The 22,117-nt window shown below is 37.9% G+C and overlaps 1 protein-coding gene and 1 long non-coding RNA gene across 2 annotated transcripts in view; one reads left to right on the forward strand and one right to left on the reverse strand.

Annotated features, from left to right (window-relative positions):
• Nucleotides 1–15,975, reverse strand: part of LOC118764031 — an 18,422-nt gene extending 2,447 nt beyond the window's left edge. Inside the window, exons 1-2 of the long non-coding RNA XR_004999815.1 lie at nt 15,798–15,975; nt 7,424–7,429 (exon numbers count right to left, since the gene is read on the reverse strand). This is a non-coding gene — a long non-coding RNA (uncharacterized LOC118764031). The remainder of the gene's footprint in view (nt 1–7,423; nt 7,430–15,797) is intronic.
• Nucleotides 1–22,117, forward strand: part of LOC115212986 (di-N-acetylchitobiase) — a 73,992-nt gene that overhangs the window by 16,910 nt on the left and 34,965 nt on the right. The window lies entirely within an intron of this gene.

Here is a 22,117-nt window from a genome sequence, read left to right on the forward strand (position 1 = left end):
TGAAGCATGGAACAAACTGCCGGCATCAGTTGTTTGTTGCCGGAGCACTGCATCCTACAAAACTTCCATGCTTCCTGAGATTCGCCAACACTACACCTGATTTTCTCCTGTCCATACACACGCAAGCATGTATCTGACTCATACACTGTTCACTTTCCAGACATTTGTACATTACTGCATATACTTTATACGCACTTTTGACAAGTTGTGGTGCACCTGAGCACTGTATACAATAATTTCATTATTATTATTATTATTTGATTGTAAAATTAGAAAAGAAATTACAGGTGGGGTAGGACCTTAAAGTTAATTTGCAAAGACCAAAGTTTGAGTAAACAAGAAAACAGACAGTACTCTACTGTTTTAAGGAAAATAGCCTTGGTTAAGATGTAGAAATTCCAGATGGTGTACCCAGTGCAAGCTGTATACACAAGAGGTGCAGTGGAATCACCAGCAGGTTGATATAGAAAGTATGTGGCATATTTGCAGGATCGATAAAGATTAAGAACACGTGGGAAATATTTTCTTGAATGCCCTGGAGTATCCCTAGAGGTAGTTGATGGTTTTTGTTATGCAGGTGATCTCGTCGTGGAGGGAGATGTTTTGAAAGTATAGTAGCCAGAATAAGATCAGACTGGAGAAAGTTCAGAGAGCTACCGCCACTACTAGTGACAGAAGTTTTAAATACGAAGGAAAATCACGATCAACTGGTTAACCAACATGCATGTAAAAACCTCTTGTTTTCCGTTCCTGATTCCGGGTATTTTGCTTCAGTGATAGGAGATATTATCTCCCTTTAAGGGAGGAGTTGCTTCCCCTTGACCATTTCACCTGTTTTTTTTTTTAATACAGTGTTTTTAACCACAAAATAAAATAATAATTGTACTGAAGATTCTCTAGGTTCTGATATAAAGACGAGAATCTTAAAGGATGGCAACCCGTTTTTCCCTTGAAATCTTTGCAATTTTCTTTCTGCTTATCATTTGTCTCAAAATAGCCATCTTTATGTGAAGTCTTTTGTCTAAAATTTGCCTTGTTGGGTGTACTGCATCACAGAGGTACAAATTTCTAATATTGTCTTTTATCTGTGACAATTCCAATAAAAATTTTCTGTGAAAAACCATGCTTCTGCCATTTCAACCATTGCCTAAGTTTCTACAGATAGAATACTTTTGAAAACTTTTCTAATGCATTTAGATTGCTAAACAATGGACATATGATTATTGTTGTCACCAGAATCAAAAAGATAATATAACCTCCTTGTTGTCCCCAGGTTTTAGATTAGTAAAAGAGGAATCAATATACGCCACTATTTATAAACAATCAAGATATCCTAATTTTGGAATTGCTATTTCTTTATTTCTCTTGTTTCAGGCACTAGATTACGGCCATGCTAGCTCACTGCAGTGAGGAATTTTAATCGACTCCAGTACTTTTTTTTTTCAGTCTGGTACATACTCTATTGGTCTATTTTGTTGAACTGCTAAGTTATGGCTGTGAAATGGTGGTGGGAGACAAAGACAACTACACACACACACACACACACACAACAAGCTTCTTTTAGTTTCTGTCTATCAAATCTACTCCCAGGGTTTTGGTCGGCCTAAGGCTATAGCAGAAGACACTTGCCCAAAGTGCCATGCAGTAGGACTGAACCCCAAACTATGTGGTTGTGAAGCAAACTTCTTACCACGCAGCCACCCTAACAATTTTTCCTTTCTTTCTTTATTGTTTTGTTAACTTGCTTAATATGCTCTGTTTTCCTGTTTTAGAATGGAAATTAACTCACTAATATCACAATTCAAATATGGTCTAGTTTGTGTGGTTAACTAATGTGGCTACCATCAGTAGCATAATTTCTGTAATATCAATTGTTGATATTGTATCTTCTAAGTTTTTGTTGTTTTCCATTAGAATATATTCGAATTTCTTTGCATATTCATCTTGTCCAAGTTTAATATCCTCACCTTTCTTTTTTGATATCTTATCCGATATACTGAAACCCTGCTACTTGTTCACTCTTAACTTTAAATAATTTATGGAGCCTGTCAATAACTTGTGTTTGAAAAACTTATGAATCATCAACATGAATGAGGAAAATCATAAATGCAACATCTTTTATTCCAGCAGCTTTTTCACAGCTGGCCTGGCTCTGTTACCTTTGTAGCTTTGTTGCAATTTACATTTTATCAAGACTGCTTTTGGTGGTAAATTCGTTAACAAATTATATTTGATTACCTTTACTCTTTTCTGGTAAATGTCATACAAAGGAAATCTAGTAATAACCAGGTAAAGTGCATTTTAACCGCAGTTTTCTTCTCAACATCACTATGCAGTTATTTTCAGTGTTCAGGTACATTTTAGCTCTTTTCGCTGCAGCTTTGTTGAGTAAAAGTGGATTGCTTGAACACCTGAAAATCATACCATCTGATCTTAGTGAGCTTGCTTTTTTATTACCTCCATTTTTTTAATTACAATGTGGAACAAAGTAGTGAAGGCTGACCTCAACATATGAACAATCCTTCTGTGATGCCAGTTATCTTTCCATCTTCCCTCAACTTTTATCCTTTTGACACTCATTCTTTATTCTTAACATTGTTTCATATCTGGCTTTGCCCCTCCCCCACCTTTGCTTGGTACTCATTGTATTCACCTCATTCTGTCTTTGACCTCCTACATTCTTGTCACTACATCACTTTCTTTCATTCTTTCCCAGACTTGTAAACTTTTATCCATCCACCCCACCCATCATCTTCCTATCTCTCATCCTTACCATATCTTCTGCTCTTTATTCTCTCTCTACTATCACTCTTCACCTCTCCTCCAAACCATTCATATCTTTTATCTTCTCTCTCAACTCATATTTACCATCAACTGTGCTTCCTCCTTTCTTCACCTTTTGCTACATCCACCTCCACCCCTTCTCAATCCATCTCTCATTCTCCTCCTACAGTCTTGAACACTTAACCCATTCACCCTTCCTGATCTCCTGTCGTCACTGTCTCATTTATTGTTGTTATCCTATTTTGTATAGAGAGTATGTTTTGACACCTCATCACCACCATTTTCATCTCTCTTTCCAGTTCCACCCTGATTACTACTACCCATACTTATATAATGTTGGGTAGCTGTGTATTTTCTCCATAGCAACAAACAAGTTCTTGTCCTCTCTTACTTTATAACTCCTCAACACCTAGCATAAAGCCAACTCCCTTTGTGAAGGGAGCTTTTTGGTCTTGCAGATTACATGGCAACCTCACTAGTGCTTGTGCCACAAGAAAAAAAAAAGCAGATTACATGGCAACCTCACTAGTGCTTGTGCCACAAGAAAAAAAAAAAGTTCCCAGTACACTTTGTAAAGTGGTTGGCATCTAGCCATAGAAACCATGTCACAAAGCAGGCATTGGATCTTGATGCAATCCTTTGATTCATTGAATCCTGTCAAACCACCAACCCTATGGGAGATGGATGTTAAATGATGATAATGATGATGATATAATCTATATAAATAAAAGTGAAATTCTGTCTGTCTGGGACCCTTGTATCTCAGTGTACATTTGCTTTACATAGACACATTATACCATTTTGGAAATATGACCTTCATTTGGTTCTTGAACATCCAGCATTGGGATCTGATGTAGGAGCATTTGGGCTGCTATTTCTAGCAGGTTAGGTAACTGCAAGAGGTTTCAAATGGTTTACAAGAGTTACCTCCCTTAGCTATAATAATAAATGCGACATTCTGTGTAAGAAAACTGACCAAAACATTTTGAATTTAATAGCAAAACTTTGTAACATTTTCCTCCGTTACCTACAATTAACGAAATAGTTGGGCTTCACCTTATGCTGCAGTGCTTTTTCCATGGTCAGCTCTATGTTGGGTTGTTCCAGAGTTGGAAATGGCAACAATCTCTTTGTATTAACACCAAATGGTAAAACCAAGAATTGCTATAATTTTCAACTATCATTATCGTTCTATAATAAGAATTGCAATCATTTATGAATAGAGACAATTAACTGTTGATAAAAAAAACAACAACATTTTAAAATTGTGTGTAAAGTGAATGGATGGATTGAGTTTCATTTGATTTAAGACAAAGGAAAGTATTGGGATCAGTTTATTCAAGGGTTTCAACTGAAGCCCTTGAAATTAGTGCCCTGACATGAGTGCACTCTACTGACTGAAACAAGCGAAAAATAAATAAAAAAAAATTAATTACAATCATCTTTTAAAGTATTTATTCTTAAGTGTTTACCTGAGTGTGTAAGTGTATACCTGAGTGTGTAAGGTCATGTAAATGTAGGAATGTTGTTGCAGCCTTTTGCTGTGGATGGGGTCAACTGTTGCCTAATTGGCTGTTGGCCAGGAACTGACTGAATAATAGTTATGTTGGGTATTGAGTGGTTATAATATTATTGCAGAGTAATAATTGGGTTGGCTAGTTTCGTGTAAAGTGTACAGAGTATCATGCAAGAAAGGGTGATTTGTATGGGTGTGTGTGTGTGTGTGTGTGTGTGCGTGTGTGTAGCAAATAGTGGGAAGGAATATACTTAACACTTTTGTTATGATATTTCTGTTGAAATACACTGCCTTTCATCATCATCATCATAATCATTATCGTCATCATCATCACCATCATCATCATCATCTAATGTCCATTTTCTGTGCAGACATGGATTGGAGGGCTTGACAAGAACTGGTAAGGTCAGGGGGCCACACAAGGTTCCTTAGTCTGTTTTGGCTTGGTTTCTATGGCTGAATGGCCTTCCTAATGCCAACCACAGTATGTGCAAGGCAAGAAATTGACAAAGTTGTCTCTGCTGATCTTTGTAGAATCCACACCATTTAAGAAAACAAATTCCCATATTAAACCCCAACTTAAACTACAAAACAGAAGCTGAATGTGTGTTAATACTTGTCACATAATGTTTTTTTGTGAACTTAACATATTTGCACTAATGACGGCAAACAGGCGGTCTTGTATTATATACTATACACAAAAAACATCCACTGCCTTAACTATAACTGAAGTACTGTGAAGGCGAGTGGCCTTGTGAGTAGGGTATTCGGCTCATGATCGTAAGGTTGTGAGTTTGATACCTTGTGGCACATTGTGTCTTTAAGCAAGACTCCTCATTTCACGTTGCTCCAGTCCACTCAGCTGGCAAGAATGAGTAGCACCTGCATTTCAAAGGGCCAGCTTTGTCACATTCTGTGTCATGCTGAATCTCCCTGAGAACTATGTTAAGGGTACTTGTGTCTGTGGAGTGCTCAGCCTCTTGCACATTAAGTTCATCAGCAGGTTATTCCATTTATTGGATCAACTGGAACCCTTGTCGTAACCAAAAGAGTGCCTGTTTTTTGTTTCAATTGAAATACCGTCATATGCTAGTTTGATGCATTAGTTAGACTTATAGAATTATAGAATAACATCAGCATATTCACTGGGTAACCATACAATTACCATCAACAGAAACTGCATTGTGTTCTGTTCTACATATATTTTGCATTTTATAATTCACTAGTTTAAAAGCCACATTCTGTGTGAACTTTTAAGCCAGTGTCTGCAGAGGGCTAATTGGGTCTGTGGCCCAAAACTAAAGAGAGCTAAATAGCATGACTATATGCCATGGTGGTGTTTGATCGGAGGTTAAGGATGGATGAGAATTAATTCTGCAGTGCAAGAATTCTATTGCTCCAGTCCCAAGTTGAATTCCAACTGTTGGCCAGTTTGTTTCAAAGTTCTTATCTTGATGTGAAATTAACGAAGTGAACATCGTTTATCTCTCCCTTGATCTCTGACTTCATCTGACAAATGCCAAGCAGGACAGATGACTCAACCAAGCTTTACCTGCTAGAAATAGCAACCCAAATGCTTTTAAATCAGATCCCAATGCTGGATGTTCAAGAACCAAATGAAATGCAGATTTTCAATCCCAGGATCATCTTGATTCCAGAAGGTTATAATACATCAATGTAGAGCAAGTGTACACTGAGATACAGGGGTCTCAGACTTTAACATTTATTATTATAGATATTGTATTTTGTACCTTGTATCATGCACGGCTCATTGATTTTTACTTAACACAAATTGAATGTTTGCTACATAAGTTATTTTGAATTTACATATTTACACCAATAATGAAAAATGAGTTGTCTTGGATGTAACTTCAATGTGCTACTACACTCCTCATTACTCTCTGATACACATACACAAACTATCCCTTCTTGCATGATACACTCTACACTCTGCTCAAAACTGTCAATCCACCACACTAGAAAAATTGTTGTGACACTCACAGAGTGGTTGGCGTTAGGAAGGGCATCCAGCTGTAGAAACATTGCCAGATAAGACTGGAGCCTGGTGCAGCCTTCTGGCTTCCCAGATCCCCGGTCGAACCGTCCAACCCATGCTAGCATGGAGAACGGACGTTAAACGATGATGATGATGATGATGATTTAACAAATAGTTTAAAGATCAAGTAGAAAGAGATATTTTTTTAACATATAAATACTGAACAGCATATATAAAGGATAAAATCCTTTTAGGAGCAGAAAAATTTTCTAGCAACCAGCCATGAAGTTTCAAATTTTGGCACAAGGCCAGCAATTTCAGGGGAGGGTTTAAGTTGATTATATATCGGCCCCAGTACTCAACTGCTATTTATTTTATCAGTTCCAAAAGGATGAAAGGCAAAGTTGACCTTTGTAGAATTTGAACTCAGAACGTAAAGATAGATGAAATGCCACTAAACATTTTGCCCGGTGTACTAATGATTCTGCCAGCTCATCACCTTACAAATCACTATTAATATTACTTTCAAATTTTGGCACAGGGCCAGCAATTTTAAGGAATTTTGAGTTCAGAATGTAAAGATGGATGAAATGCTATTAAGCATGCAAACGGCACTGCCAGCTCACTGCCATCATTAAATATATAATATTGGTTTTGAATTTTGGCATGAGGCCAGTAATTTCAGGGCAGGAGATAAGTTGATTACATCAACCCCAGTGCTCAATTGGTACTTATTTTATTTACCCCAAAAAGATGAAAGGCAAAATCGACCTCAGTGGAATTTAAACTCAGAACGCAACAATGTATGGAATGGCACTAAGCATTTTGCCTGGCATGCTAACGATTCTGTCAAATCACTGCTTTCATTAAATATTTACTATTACTCACAGTTTGTAGTCAATAACCAATTGGGTAACAGGTGATCTCACTTGCATGAAAACACATTTGCATGATCCTGCATACATACACCTTAGGTATACACTGAAAAATAAATGCTTTAACAGACCATTGTAATATAATAATAATAATAATAATAATAATAATAATAATAATGAAATTCTTGTATACAGTGCTCAGGTGCAGCACAACTTGTCAAAAGTGCATATAAAGTATATGCAGTAATGTACAAATGTCTGGAAAATGAACAGTGAATGAGTCAGATACATGCTTGCGTGTGTATGGAGGGGAGACAATCAGGTGTAGTGTTGGCAAATCTCAGGAAGCATGGAAGTTTTGAAGGATGCAGTGCTCCGACAACTAACAACTAATGCCGGCAGTTTGTTCCATGCTTCAGTACTCTCCCAAAGCTAGGTTTTGTGGGATTGATTTCTCTCTCTCTCTCCTACATATCAACACCTTACAAAATTTTAAATAAACTATTTTGAGAATGGGTTTTTAAGAAATCAAAACAGTATTTAATGTATGAAAAATTTTCAGCAAAAAGTTCTTTCAGGGTTATTGACAATTTTTATTACTTTGTCACAAATGATACACCATACTTGAGAAGACCTGTCAAACCAAATGAAATTGTACTCATGGCTGATGCTGATGATGCGTAACTGGCACTCATGCTGGTGGCATGTAAAGAGCACCCACTACACTCTTGGAGTGGTTGGCATTAAGAAGGGCATCCAACCATAGAAATTATGCCAAATCAGATTGGAACCTGGTGCAGCTTACCAGTTTTCAGTCAAACCATCTAACCCATACCAGCATGGAAAGTTGGCAGTAAATGATGAGGATGATATATGCGTATATATACATTTATCCACATTTATTCATATATGATCACCCAAATGCGATTCTTGTATATAATGAATACACAGTGCAGTCTGTTATTTCAAGTGAATTTAATATGTATACTCCAACTCAATTGCCCTAATACAAAATATTGCCAGTGATATACTAACAAGTGTGTATGTGCTATTCTATTAATATGTATATGAATGTGTGTGTGTGTGTACATATTCTAGAACAAATTCTCTTGCGGTATGCCAATTAAGTTTCAAAATAACATGCTAATAAATATTATATATAGGGTATATATGTGTGTGCATATATATATGTATGTATGTATGTATGTATGTATATAATTTATGTATCAAAAAGTTCCCAGACTAATTCTGTAGTGCACCAACAGATGACAGCACATGGTTGCGTGTAAAGTGAAAGCTACCAGTGACCTTCATGAGGGAGTGTGTTAAGTGATATCACTGTGTTTACTTTGCAAGTTGTAAAATTTGTGTTTTTGTGATCACATGTATGCTATGGTCTGTGATTTTGTCATGAACAGGAATATAGAGCCAACGTGAAATTTTGCATTAAACTTCGGCAAGGTAATGGTGACAAAGCAATGGATTGTACACAATATTTTGAGTGGAATAGGTACTTCTAAAGGCATGGCAGAGCTGCTGTTCATTCAAAAGCATGCTCATCATTTTGTTTTTGACATCTTTGATATTGTGCATAGAGAATTTGAGAGTTCTGCAAATGTTTTGAAGTGTTTGAGGGAGGACATTTGGCAAAAGTGACCAGATCTGTGGAGTGTGTAGAATTGGTTTCTTCATGACAATAATGCACCTTGTCATGAAGCTCTCCTCACCATAGACAACGTGGTTCCACTCCCACCCCTGCCCTATTCACCAGATTGAGTTTACCACCGGGCAGGTCAAATGTCAGTGGTCCGTTATTAATTTGACCTCCTCAGCAGTAAACTCCAACCACAGAGTAAGTAGAAAAACTTGCAATTGTCTGGTCTCTTACCTCTGCCCTCTTGGAGGTTTCTGTCTCTCTAAAAATGTAGTCTACAAGTGCTGTGTTATAACACCATGCTCCCACCGAGCAAGGGTCTATATTGGCAGCACTGTTAATTTCAAGCACTTCTATCGTGCACACATGAACTCTTTCTCCAATCCAAATTCTAAATTATCTACTTCCTTAGCAACTTATATACACAACCTCAAATCTCAAAATGTTCTCTATACCCTATCCTGGTCCATTGTAAATGAGGCTCCCCTATACAATGCAAACATTGATATGTGTAAATTATGTTTCAAGAGAATTGCTAACTATCCTTTCAGCACAACTCTTCATTACTTAATAGATTCTCAGATGTAATACTATCTTGTAAACACAAGTTCTACTCAACATTTGCACATTTTATTTTATCTAAGTAATCCCGTATCAATAAATATCCTTAATTGAAATTAACCTTGAGGTACAACTAGGCCAGCTTAGCAACTTGCCACCTCAACTAATACTACCCTTCTTATTAAACTATTCTCTCTCATCGTTACCTTTGTAATTGATCTAACCCACTATATCCCACCTCCCTCATAGCCTCTCCACCCTCACAAGTGGTTTTCTCTCATTTCTCCTCCTCAACCAAAGGCATTTAATACTACCCCACTCATTTAGATACTAATCTGTCAACCCATCTCTCTTTCTATTCATTTCTCTGTATTCAATTTCATACACCTCTGCATACCACAGTACTCCCCCTCCAATACCAACCCACATTCATTATCCCACTGACCACTGCTATCTTGACCACCAACTCCCTCACTCTGTCCACCCCTCTATCTTTTTACATACCTTAGTAGTCTCCCTCTGCCACTGAACTAGATACTTTTCTTTCCTCAAATATTTGCTGTTTTTCTCATTAACTCAGCCAATAAGTCTGTAGCTTTTATCCCTAAACTTTAACAAACCCAACACAATGTGTGTGTATATGTCAAAGATGGCAGATGTGTGTTTGTGTTGACTGCTATGACATTCATTATATGTGTGTGTGTGTGTATTCTGTATGTGTGTGTGTATTCTGTATGTGTGTGTGTTGACGTCACGAGTAAAGAAAAAATTGTGTTTACTCGTTTTCATTAATAGAGGTCTAAGTGTCACAAAAGTTTGTACTGCACTGCCAAAGGTAGGCATGAAATAAATATGCAAATAAATTAAGATAAATATACTACTTCTGAGATATTTCAGGTATATACAAACATCCCTACAGTTTTAGTATTATTAAGATATAGATACACACACACATGCACATATATACAATGTATATACTAGCCTTTGGACCCAGCGTTGCTTTTCCAGTTGAAGTTAAGCCCACCTCTGACCTTGTACTGAAATCTTCTACATTCCCTGTGCCAACCCATTAAGATGTTATATCTGGTTCGGCTGGGATTTTATCCGGTTAACACTTTTGACATACTCCTACACAATGGACTGTCTGAAATTGCAAGTCAAACTTTTAGGCTTACCTCGACCTGTTTAGAGTGATGTTTGTTTATTTCCCATTAATGCCACCCTCTGTACAATATTGATTAGCGTGTCCAATCTCAGCAAAATCTGAAAAAAAGTGTTAAGGTTATGTCATAAAATAGAATCTACGTGAAAATGTAAAAGTTATGGCCAAAAATAAAATCCCATTGGGTATTTGCATGCAGAAAGCCAATTGATTTCATAAAACCACTGCTCAGGTGCAATTATCAATCTTTTGTCAATGCCATATACTGACATCAACTCACTGCCATGAGCCTTGCTCACTCATCGGTTTCCATCAAAATCGAACAAAAAATGCAAAAGCTGCAGGAAAAATAACATTGTTGTGGGAATTTCCATTCAAATTCCCGATTGAGCTCACAAAACTGAGCATTATCGAGTTTTCAAAAAATTCCGGCTTTATTTGAATGTCAGGGCATGTGATCTACCCATGTGCCAAAAATGATTGAAATCGGTTGGACGGCATGGGAGGAGTTAGAGTGACCCCCCCCACACACACAGACACTCATTTATGTATATAAATATATGTATATGTATGTGTGTATATATATATATGTGTGTGTGTGTGTGTGTGTGTGTATATATATATATATGTGTGTGTGTGTATGTGTGTATATATATATATGTGTGTGTGTATGTGTGTATATATATATGTGTGTGTGTATGTGTGTATATATATGTGTGTGTGTGTATATATATATGTGTGTGTGTGTATGTGTGTGTGTATATATATATATATGTGTGTGTGTGTGTATACACACACATGTATATCTATAATGTAAATCCTGTTCTGTGTGTATGTAAAAGATTATAATGGCCATATTTTTCAACTGATTTTCTCCAAACTGGGAACATACATTACTTATGTTCCAGAGATGATTTTAGACTCTTAAAATTTTCCACATAATGAGTAACAGGCTCCTGGGGGCAAAAATTCCCGTTCCTGGGTTACGTGGAGAAGGGGAGTAACTCTTTGTGAAGTAACTTTTAGAAATTGATTGTCTTCCTTACATGTATTGGTCATAAAGAAAATATTGCTTTTTATATTAGATTTACATCTTTGAAAGTTAAAAAAAATATGTACTTCTGGTTTTCTAGTGTCAGTGACGTCTATATCTCTCTATCCATCTCTCTCTATCTCCCTATATCTGTCTATCTATCTATCTGTCTGTCTATATCTTATCTTTGTATATATCTGTCTCTCAATATATATCTATCATATTTATCTAACTAGCTAGCTCTCTCTTTCTCTCTATCTCACTCTCTCTCTATTGTTTCACTTTCATTTTTCAGATACTAGTGTTTCCACTTTAAGTTCAATCGCTATTGTTTTCAATTTAAGTTTTCAATCATTAGTTACGAACAACAACGACAAATTACTGACAGAAAGAAGTTCACAATTACTGACGAAAGTAATTTCATACATAATTTACAGACAGAAGTAACTTCATAAATTTCACTTCAATTCGTACACTTCGTTAAATTTGCCTACAAATTACTTATTTACTTTTGTAATGTTTTGTGTTTTTTGTTGTTAACAGAATTGGTGATAAAAGTAAGTTCATAATTTACTGACAGAAGTAACTTCAAAAATTTCACTTAAATCCGTACTCTTAGTTAATTTCTTTCAAAATTTCTTATCTACTTTTTCAACAGTTTTGGGTTTTTCTGTTGTTAATGGCTTTTTTTCATTTTATCGTAATTTCATTTTATCTCTATAAAACTAATATTTAAAAATCCTTTTCATTTGTTTATTTTCCTGTAATTTAAGCTAACGACTGAGTTAGAAATATAATCATAATTAGTTTAGAATTATATATTTCTTTCATTTCCTCACTCTCTTCTACCTCCTCTCTCCTCCCTTACATATATTCCCCCACTTTCAGCTCCTTTCTCCCTTCCTTTATTTCTCTTTACGCTTACTCTTCACCTCTCTCTTGCATATCTTACTCTTTTTCTCATCTCTCTCCCTCCCTTTCACATCCTCCTCTTCTCTCATTTCTCTTTCCTTTCCATCTCATATCTACCTCTCCTCTCATCACCTCACCTCTCTCATATACTTCTCATTCGCCCATTCTTCTCACTCCGTCTCTCCCTCTCTCTCACATCCTTCATTCTGTCTCTCCTTCACTCTGTCTCTCTTTCTCTTGCTATCCTCTCCCTCCCTCCCTCTTTCTCTTTCTCTTCCCCTCCTCTCCTTCACTCTGCCTCTCTTTCTCTTCCCATCTTCTCCTTCACTCTGCCTCTCTTTCTCTTCCCCTCTTCTCCTTCACTCTGTCTCTCCTCCTCTCTCCTTCCCTACCTTCCTCTATCTCTTTAACACACCACATTCCCTTGCTTTCCTCCTATCACCCTCTCGATTTCTTTCATAGCACCTCTCTCTTTCCTTCATATCTTCCTCTCTCTTTCTCTATTTCCCCCCTCTGTGTTTCTCCGTCTCTACCTATCTATATCTCTCATTACCTCTCTAGCCTCTACTCCCCCTCTGGACTTCAAAACGAAGATGGCACCAAAGTGGGAAAAGAAAGAGTTAAATCTTCTGCTAAGAGCATGGACGATTGCTAGTGGTGATCCACCGAACAACATCATCAATGCCGCGCTAAAGAACAAAGGATTTCATAGAACCATTGACCAAATAGAACAAAAAAAGGTGAATTTATCCGGTCTTAAATGCTTATAAGACCACACATCAAAACATTGGATAACATAATTGAAAATTATTGTGGCAAGGCTGATGAGGATGAAGAGGACGAAAAAGAGAAAGAACCCGGAAGTCTCTGTGATCCAGGGGTTCCTCAGGAAAATGGATCACCTACCCCCGTGAACAACCAGATAGTGAAGGGGAGCCAAGGGAGCAGAAACCGGAAGCCCCCCTGTACCAGTGGTCCTAAAAAGAAATGAGAAATTAGAAAAACAGAAGAAAAAAGGAGGGACTGAAAACAAAAATAAGGAGGGAAGGGGAGGATAAGCAAAACAACCAAAGCTGAAACCCCAACCCCCGACACAAACAGCAGAGAACCCCATGGAGGATCCAATGCCACCCAGTACACTTCAGGAAAGAAGAAATCTGGAAGGCACCGAAGAACCTGTAAATTCTACCTGCGGGGCAAATGTTGGCATGGGGAGGACGGCAAAAACTGCCGGTTCACCCACCCGACACCCCGCCAGAACTTCAGGGGACTCAAAGAGAAGAGCTTTACTGAGGGAACACAAGAAGTGTCTCCTAGGAAAACATTCAGAAAAGAAGTGTGCTCCTCAGATGTTCTGCGCAACGCAGCAGCTGAGCAAGAGTCTTTTTTATGCATGGTGCAAAGGATTGTCCAGCAGCTAACCTGGCTACACAAAGCACAGAGAAGGAACCCTGCCCACCACTATGCAAGACCACCACAGTCAACAGACACGGGATGGCCTCCCCTAACTCCTGCACAGCTGTCACCCCAATACCTTTACTAAATATTGGGGGCCTGTTGCATCAGAATAGAAACAAAATTTCTTTCCTGAGAGATCTTACTGCATGCAATCAAGCCCTATGCATAGCACTTGTGGAAACTCACCTCAGCCCTGATATAGAGGACGCAGAAGTACACATACCAAACTATGCCATACTGCGAACAGACAGAAGGGAAAGGAGCCATGGTGGAGTTGCTGTATACATCCGAGATGACCTCACCCCAGGTCTTAATGACATACTCAAATTCGGTATGTGACACTTTAATTGTATACATAAGACAATATAATATAGTCATATGCAATGCATATTGCCCACCGGATGCTCCAAATCACCGGATGCTCCAAAGTTTGAAGATTGTGGCAGAAGTTGGTCTCAGAGCATTTTCAGAGTTTATTGCTCCCGAGCATGTGCCACATACAAAAACTATCTTCCCAGTTAGCCTTCCTTTGATATTACTGCACCTCTTATGTGTCCATAGCTTACACTGGGTACATCTTATAGAGTTTCTACCCATGCCTTTTCTACAGATTGAGCAGGGCCATCTACCTGAAGGGATTTGTGGTTTGCCTGCTTTCCTACTTATTAGGACTTTGGTTTTAGCTAGTTTGACTCTAAGGCCCTTCGATTCTAATCCTTGCTTCCACACCTGAAACTACTCCTCTAGTTCTGATAGGGACTCAGTTATTAGAGCAAGGTCATCAGCATAGAGGAGCTCCCAGGGGTATCCTGTCTTGAATTCCTCTGTTATTGCCTGGAGGTCTATCATAAATAGGAGGGGGCTGAGGACTGAACTTGGTGGACCCCTACCTCTACTCGGAATTCTTCAGTGTACACATTGCCAAACCTCACCTTACTGACAGCGTCCCTGCACATGGCTTGCATAGCTCTCACTAACCATTCATCTATCCCTAGTTTCCTCATTGGCCACCAGATAAGGGATCGGGGGACCCTGTCAAAGGCTTTCTCCATATCAACGAAAGCCAGGTACAAAGGTTTATCTTTGGCTAGGTATTTCTCCTGCAGCTGTCTTACCAGGAATATAGCATCAGTGGTGCTTTTCCCTGGCACGAAACCAAACTGCATCTCATCCGAACTAACTCTCTCCCTAATTAGTTGGGATATGACCCTCTCCGTAACCTTCATTACCTGATCCAACAGCTTGATACCTCTGTAATTTTTTGTATCTAAAGCATCACCTTTACCTTTGTAGCAGTTGACTATTATGCTGCTACACCAGTCATTGGGTATGACTCCTTCGTGTATCACCTGGTTAACTATATGGGTGACTAGGCTATAGCCGACACTGCCAGATATTTTGAGCATCTCTGCAGTAATTCCTGATGGGCCAGGGGCTTTCCCTGCCTTCATACTCTTAATTGCTTTGTCTACCAAGGTACTGTCAACTCGGGTAGCTGGTCCCTCTGTTGGGTCGACAATCGGCAGACTCTCTTTCTCCCATTCATTTTCTTTATTCAGCAACCTTTCATAGTGGCGTCATCAAACCTCTCTCTTTGCAGCCTCATTTAGTGCAAGTGAGCCATCATCCATGCAAACACATTTCTCTCCTACCACATCATGATTCTCATTCACACACTGTCTTGCAACACGAAATACCTCAAGTCTTTGGTCCTCACGGCACAGAACATTGGCAAATTTTTTCTTATCTGCTTCACCTCTGGCTAAATAAACCTGTCTCCTAGCTTCCCTTCTGGCAGTCTGATACAATTCCCAGCTACCACTGTTCTTCCAGTTCGTCCTAGAACTGTCTCTTTTCTCTAATAGCCCTGTCAACAACATTGTTCCACCACCACGTTATTTTGGGTTGAGAGGGGACTTTGCACCATCCACAGATCTGGTCAGTGGCCCTTAGCAGGTTGTCTCGTAGAGACCTCCAGTTGTCTTCTATATCGTGTAAAGCTATATCCCCTTCTATTTCGTCAAAGGCTTTGGTGCATGTATATATATATATATATATATACGAGGGGCGTTCAATAAGTAATGCCCCTGACCCACTTCCCATAGCAGTAGAGCAACGAAATTTAGCACAGTTATTAGTCTTTTTCTACATAGGAACCACCCAGAGTTACGCATTTCTTCCATCGTTTGATGCGGCTCTGGAGACCGTTTTTGTAGAAGACTCCAGCTTGGTCCTCCAACCTGAACGTGACTTCAGAAATCAAGGCTGCATCATCTGGGAAACGTTTTCCTTTCAAAAACAACTTCATGGCTGGGAAGAGGTGAAAATCAGAGGGTGCAAGGTCAGGAGAGCAGGGGGGATGGGGGAGGAGTTCATAGCCACATGCCTGTGCTTCTGATCTGGCGATACGCGAGTTGTGGACCGGAGCGTTGTCCTGCAGGAGGAGGATGCCTTTTCTGATCTTGCCCCGCCTCTTGATTTTGATAGCTTCTCTTAATTTCCTCAAATAGGCTCCTGTAATTGTGGTACCCTTTGCCAGGAAATCTGTCATCACTACTCCGTCCTGGTCCCAGAAGACTGTGAGCATGACCTTGCCAGCGGAGAGCTACACCCTTGTCTTCCTTGGAGGAGGTGAGTCACGGTGCTTCCACTGCATTGACTGGATCATAGTGATGGACCCAGGTTTCATCCTGTGTAATCAGTCTTTTGAAAAATTTTGACTCATCTTCTTGGCACATCTCCAAATTCATCCTCGAGCACTTGACGCGTTCTTGCTTCTGGAAAGGTGTGAGCAACCTGGAAATCCATCTGGCAGACACCTTTTGCATATGCAAATGGTCATGAAGGATAGTTTCCACAGACCCGGTACTAATCTTGACCTCATGGGCTATTTGGCGAATTGTTATGCGTCGATCTTCCAAAATGGCAGCTTCAACTTGACGGACAGATGCCTCATCAATGGCAGAAGGGGGGGGGGTGACCAGATCTGGGAGCTGTTTCCACAGAGTTCCGACCATGTTTGAATTCACGATGCCAGCGTTTTACGAGGTCATATGATGGGGCATCATCACCATAAGTTACTTTCATTTCATCAAAAGTCTCCCGTGGTGTGCATCCTTTCAAATACAAAAACCGGATCACTGCTCGACACTCAACAGGCTCCATTTCCACTTGACTCAGTTCAAACACCTGTAAATCAGAAACCACAATCAGTTCAGAGTTGTAATTTGCCACTTAATCGATGGAGATATAAATAATTGCACATGCAAAATTTCAGCTAGATCAAACAACTGCAAGTGGGTCATTACTTATTGAACGTCCCTCGTATATATATATATATATATATATATATATATATATATATATATATATATAATGGCTTAAACAACAGATTTTATGATCAGAAAATGACAGAGTCCCATTTTTGGTTCACTCAGCCAATTCTGGTGGATTTATTTGAAATACCAGTGCAGTACCTAAGCCTGTGAAAACTCTTTTCAAAATGAAAGGAACCTTGATGTGACACTTTGAGGAGAGTAAAAAGAAATACCCAGACTTGATTACTTTAGCAAAGGAAGTATTGATGCATTTTTCAATTGTCTTATTTAGTTGAATGTAGATTTAGCGTTGTTATTTACTTGCTTCAAACTAAGAGAAATCAACTGGATATCATAAGATGTGGTGATTTTAGGTTAGAACTGAGAAAATTGTGTCAATTGAATCAAACAAATCTGAAGGTAGCTTGAAAGGCAAGGTTCACTCATTGTAGTAAATAACAAGTAAATAAAACATGCAATAGTATTTTAATTAATATTTCTTTTGATGATGTATATGTCTTATACTAACTTTGTCCAATCATGATTGGGCGTACAATTCTTGGAAAATTGAAGAGGGGTAGGAGAGAAAAAAGTTAAGAAAAACTGCTCTAGCTATTATATAGAATATAATTTTCTACATGAATCCACCTTTTAAAGCAAGCAGGAGTTTGGTTTGCCCTAGCTAATTAAATTCACAGAGAAGTAGTAGCCAATAGAGTAATATATGTTGACTCACAAATTCAAAACCTAACGATCTATACTTTTGCCACATATTCTGCTTATCAGGTTTGAAAGAAGACAGAACATTGTTGAATGATTCCAATTCAGAACATTAAACAGCTAAACCATTAAATAGTCTGGATTTATTCTCTTCACCATCACATTTAGTCTAATAAGACTGGTCAAACAGTATTAATCACTAGCCTTCTAGTTATGGTTACCAAAGATATTGTCTTGTTTCAGGCTTTTGTTATAGGATTTAAGACTCAAGGGATTTACTTCAAAGCTAGCAGTTGTATTAACTATTAGAGAGACTTGTTAGATCTCATATTGGCTGAGAAATGAGAAAGTTGTACATGATTAGCTATAAGAAGGGTGTAATTTGTTTATTATGTTACAAATCAGATAAGAATAGTAATATGGGAAATTTAAGATTTATTAACATTTTCTTCTGATTCTCAACATTAGAAAATTGACTATAGTTAATTATTTATATAGTAATATTGGTTTCGAATTTTGACACGAGGCCAGCAATTTCAGGGGAGGGAGTAAGCCTAGTACTCAACTAGTACTTATTTTATCAACCCAAAAGGATGAAAGGCAAAGTCAACCTTGGCAGAATTTGAACTCTGAATGTAAAAACTGATGACATGCCACTTTGCATTTTGTCTGGCATGCTAATGAGTCTGCCAACTCACCGCCTTTGTTAATATAGTAATATTAACGATACAGTAATATAGCAATAAGTTACTTTGAGAATCCTGTTGGGATCCTTTTTAGACATATCTCTCCTTGTTGAATTGTCAAGCAAGAGGTGGGGGACAAACACACACACACGACAGGCTTCTTTCAGTTTCCGTCTACCAAATCTGTTCACAAGGCTTTGGTCTGACTGAGGCTATAGCAGAAGACATTTGACTAAAGTGTCACACAGTTGTTGAAAGTTAATTGTATTATTTTAAGCAAAACAAATTAAAAAATTATTTTGAATATTCTAAAATCTTGCTAGATATTAAATTGAAGTAGAGAACTACTGTATGAGACTTTCAGCAAATGTCTTCTGACCAAAGCCTTGTGAGTAGATTTGGTAGACGGAAACTGAAAGAAGCCTGTTGTACAAATGTGTGTGTGTGTGTCTTTGTCTCTGTGTTTGTCCTCCGCCACTTGCTTGACAACTGGTGTTGGTGTGTTTACATCCCTGAAACTTAGTGATCCAGCAAAAGAGACCAATAGAATAAATACCAAATATATAAAATACTGGTGTCGATTCATTTGACTAAAAATTCTTCAAGGCAGTGCCCCAGCATGGCCACAGTCTAATGATTGAAACAAGTAAATAATAAAAGATGTTCTAGCTAAACATAAAGTAATCACAAAATTTCGGTGCAATTTCGTTTGTTTGGTTTTACAGAGTTCCAGCATTTCTCTTCAAATTAAAAACGTCCTTTATTTACAAATGTAGCGAAAAGTATCAATCTATTAAAAAGATGCAATTAGAGTGTTTGAGTATTTAATTCAAAGGTCTTCATTTATTCCGGTTCGTCTTTCAGGCATTTGTTTCAGTAAACAGTTGCAAAATACAGTCTCCAAAAGTTGTTCCCCTTACATCATCATATTTTTTCTTTCAGTCGCCTAATAAACACACACACACACACACACACACACACAATCCAATTTCACAAATGGAGGTCTAAAAATATACTAAGAGATTGAAATAAGTTCTGGGGGCAGATTTGATCACATAAAACCTTGAAGATAGTGTCCCGGGATATCCGTAGCTAGTGATATTTATGTATATTCACTTGTGGCAAATTTCTGTGCTTACCACTGACCAAAGCCTTGTAACTGAAATTAAGAGATGGAAACTGAAGGAAGCTTGTCATATACATAAGTACTTGTATTTGTGAGTGTGTGTGTGTGTGCATGTTTCTGTGTCTGTGTGTTTGTTTGCGTTTGTTCTTTATGAAAGTTGTTCACTACAAGCTGTGTTCTTGTCACTTCATGACATTCAAGACACATGACACATGAAATAAAGGATACTTTACTTGAAAAACAGGAAGAACATCCTGCTGTAAATCAGTGCCTCCACAATATACTCATCTAACTCATGCTAGCATGGAAAAATGAATGTATGAATGAATGTATGAATGAAAGTATGGATATATATATATATATAAAAACATACATATACATACATAGATATGTTCCATGTATGTTTTTGTGTGTGTATGTGATTGTGCATGCATGTATGTGTGTATGTATTCATGAATGTACATGCATATATGTATGTGTCTGTGTTTACATATACATATATTTAAAAACATGTATATGTATATATATTTTTTTATGTGTGTGTGGATATGTATATGTGTATATATATGTATATATGCATGTGCACCATCCGATCGTGGCCGTTTGCCAGCCTCGTCTGGTACCTGTGCCGGTGGCACATAAAAAGCACCCACTACACTCACGGAGTGGTTGGCGTTAGGAAGGGCATCCAGCCGTAGAAACACTGCCAGATCAGACTGAGCCTGGTGCAGCCTTCTGGCTTCACAGACCCCAGTTGAACCGTCCAACCCATGCCAGCATGGAAAGCGGACGCTAAACGATGATGATGATACATGTATATATGTTTATAGACATGTATATGTATATATGTGTATACACACACACATATATATGTGTGTGTGTATGTGTATATATATATGTATATATACAGGGTGCATAAGGTATTTGAGGATATTGCTGCATTTTTTGCTAACTCTGTATAATATTTGTTTCAGAAAATAATAATGGCAGACCCTCAGCTTACTCAAGAAACGGAGAGGCATGCTGTTATTGTGGTTATAAAGGCTGAGCACAGCGATTTAGAAATATCTCGATTTTTAAAAGTTACCAGATCTTTCGTCAACAAAGTTTGTAAGGAGCTAGAAACTGAAGATGGAAACGTATCACCAGTATCAAAGCATAAAAAGCATTCTAAATGCTCTGAAATCATCAGAACACCTGAATTTATCCAGCAAGTTCAACAGACATTTATTACAATCCCAGAAAGTCCATGAGGTCAATTGCAAAAGATCTCCATGTGTCAGAAGAAACAGACAGAAATGTTGTCCACGAAGATATCAGATATAGGTCTTACATGATGAAGAAAAGTCAGTTTGTCAGAAAAAGCAAAAGAAAATCACTACATCAGATCTAAAAGGCTCTTAAACAAACTGAAAAATCAGCAGAAGATTTGATTTGGTTTTTCTCAAACAACAAAAAGTTTGACCAAAATCAAAAAGTTAACAGAAGAAATGATTATGTGCAGACCCTTCTGAAGTTCCAAGTGTTATGCATACAAAATTTCCTGCAACTCATGGTTTTAGGGGTTGTCAACAATGAAGGATGTGATAGCCACTTCTTTTCACAAGACTTTAGAGTTAACTCTGCCACCTACATTGAGGTCCTGGAAATAATTGTTAAGCTCTGGATAATCAGTGTATGCAATGGAAGGCCTTCACATGGCTCTAGTAACACAGGAATGGATGGCTGAAAATTTTCATGATCACATAACCCCTAACATTTGGCCTACTGATTCCCCAGATCTCAATTCATTGGACTGTTATATGTGGAGCGTTGTTGAGAGGTCAATGAACACGCCCATAACACCAAAGATTCTTAGAAAGCTGCCACAGTCAGAGTAATGTCCAAAATGAACCAGGAGTACTTAATTGGAGTGTGTAGATGATTTAGATCTGTTATAGAAGCAGTTGTTGAAGCTGAAGGTGGTTTTATTCAATAATATTATAGAAAAGAAGGTTTATTTTTATCTTCATAGCATTTTTTGATGAATAAAGTTATTATCTATTGTTATATATCTGTTTTATATAAACATAAATCTGTCCTCAAATATCTTACGCACCCAGTATATGTAAATATGTATATATATATGTGTGTGTGTGTGTGTGTGTGTGTGTGCATGTGTGTATGAATATATATATGTGTGTGTGTGTATATGTATATATATATATATATCATCATCATCATTTAATGTCTGTTTTCCATGCTATCATGGGTTGGAAAGTTTGACAGGAGCTGTCCAGTTAAAGAGCTGCTCAGGCACGATGTCTGTTTTGGCATG

The sequence above is a fragment of the Octopus sinensis genome, linkage group LG6 (genome assembly GCF_006345805.1).
Source record: "Octopus sinensis linkage group LG6, ASM634580v1, whole genome shotgun sequence".
In the NCBI taxonomy this organism is placed as follows: Eukaryota; Metazoa; Mollusca; class Cephalopoda; order Octopoda; family Octopodidae; genus Octopus; species Octopus sinensis.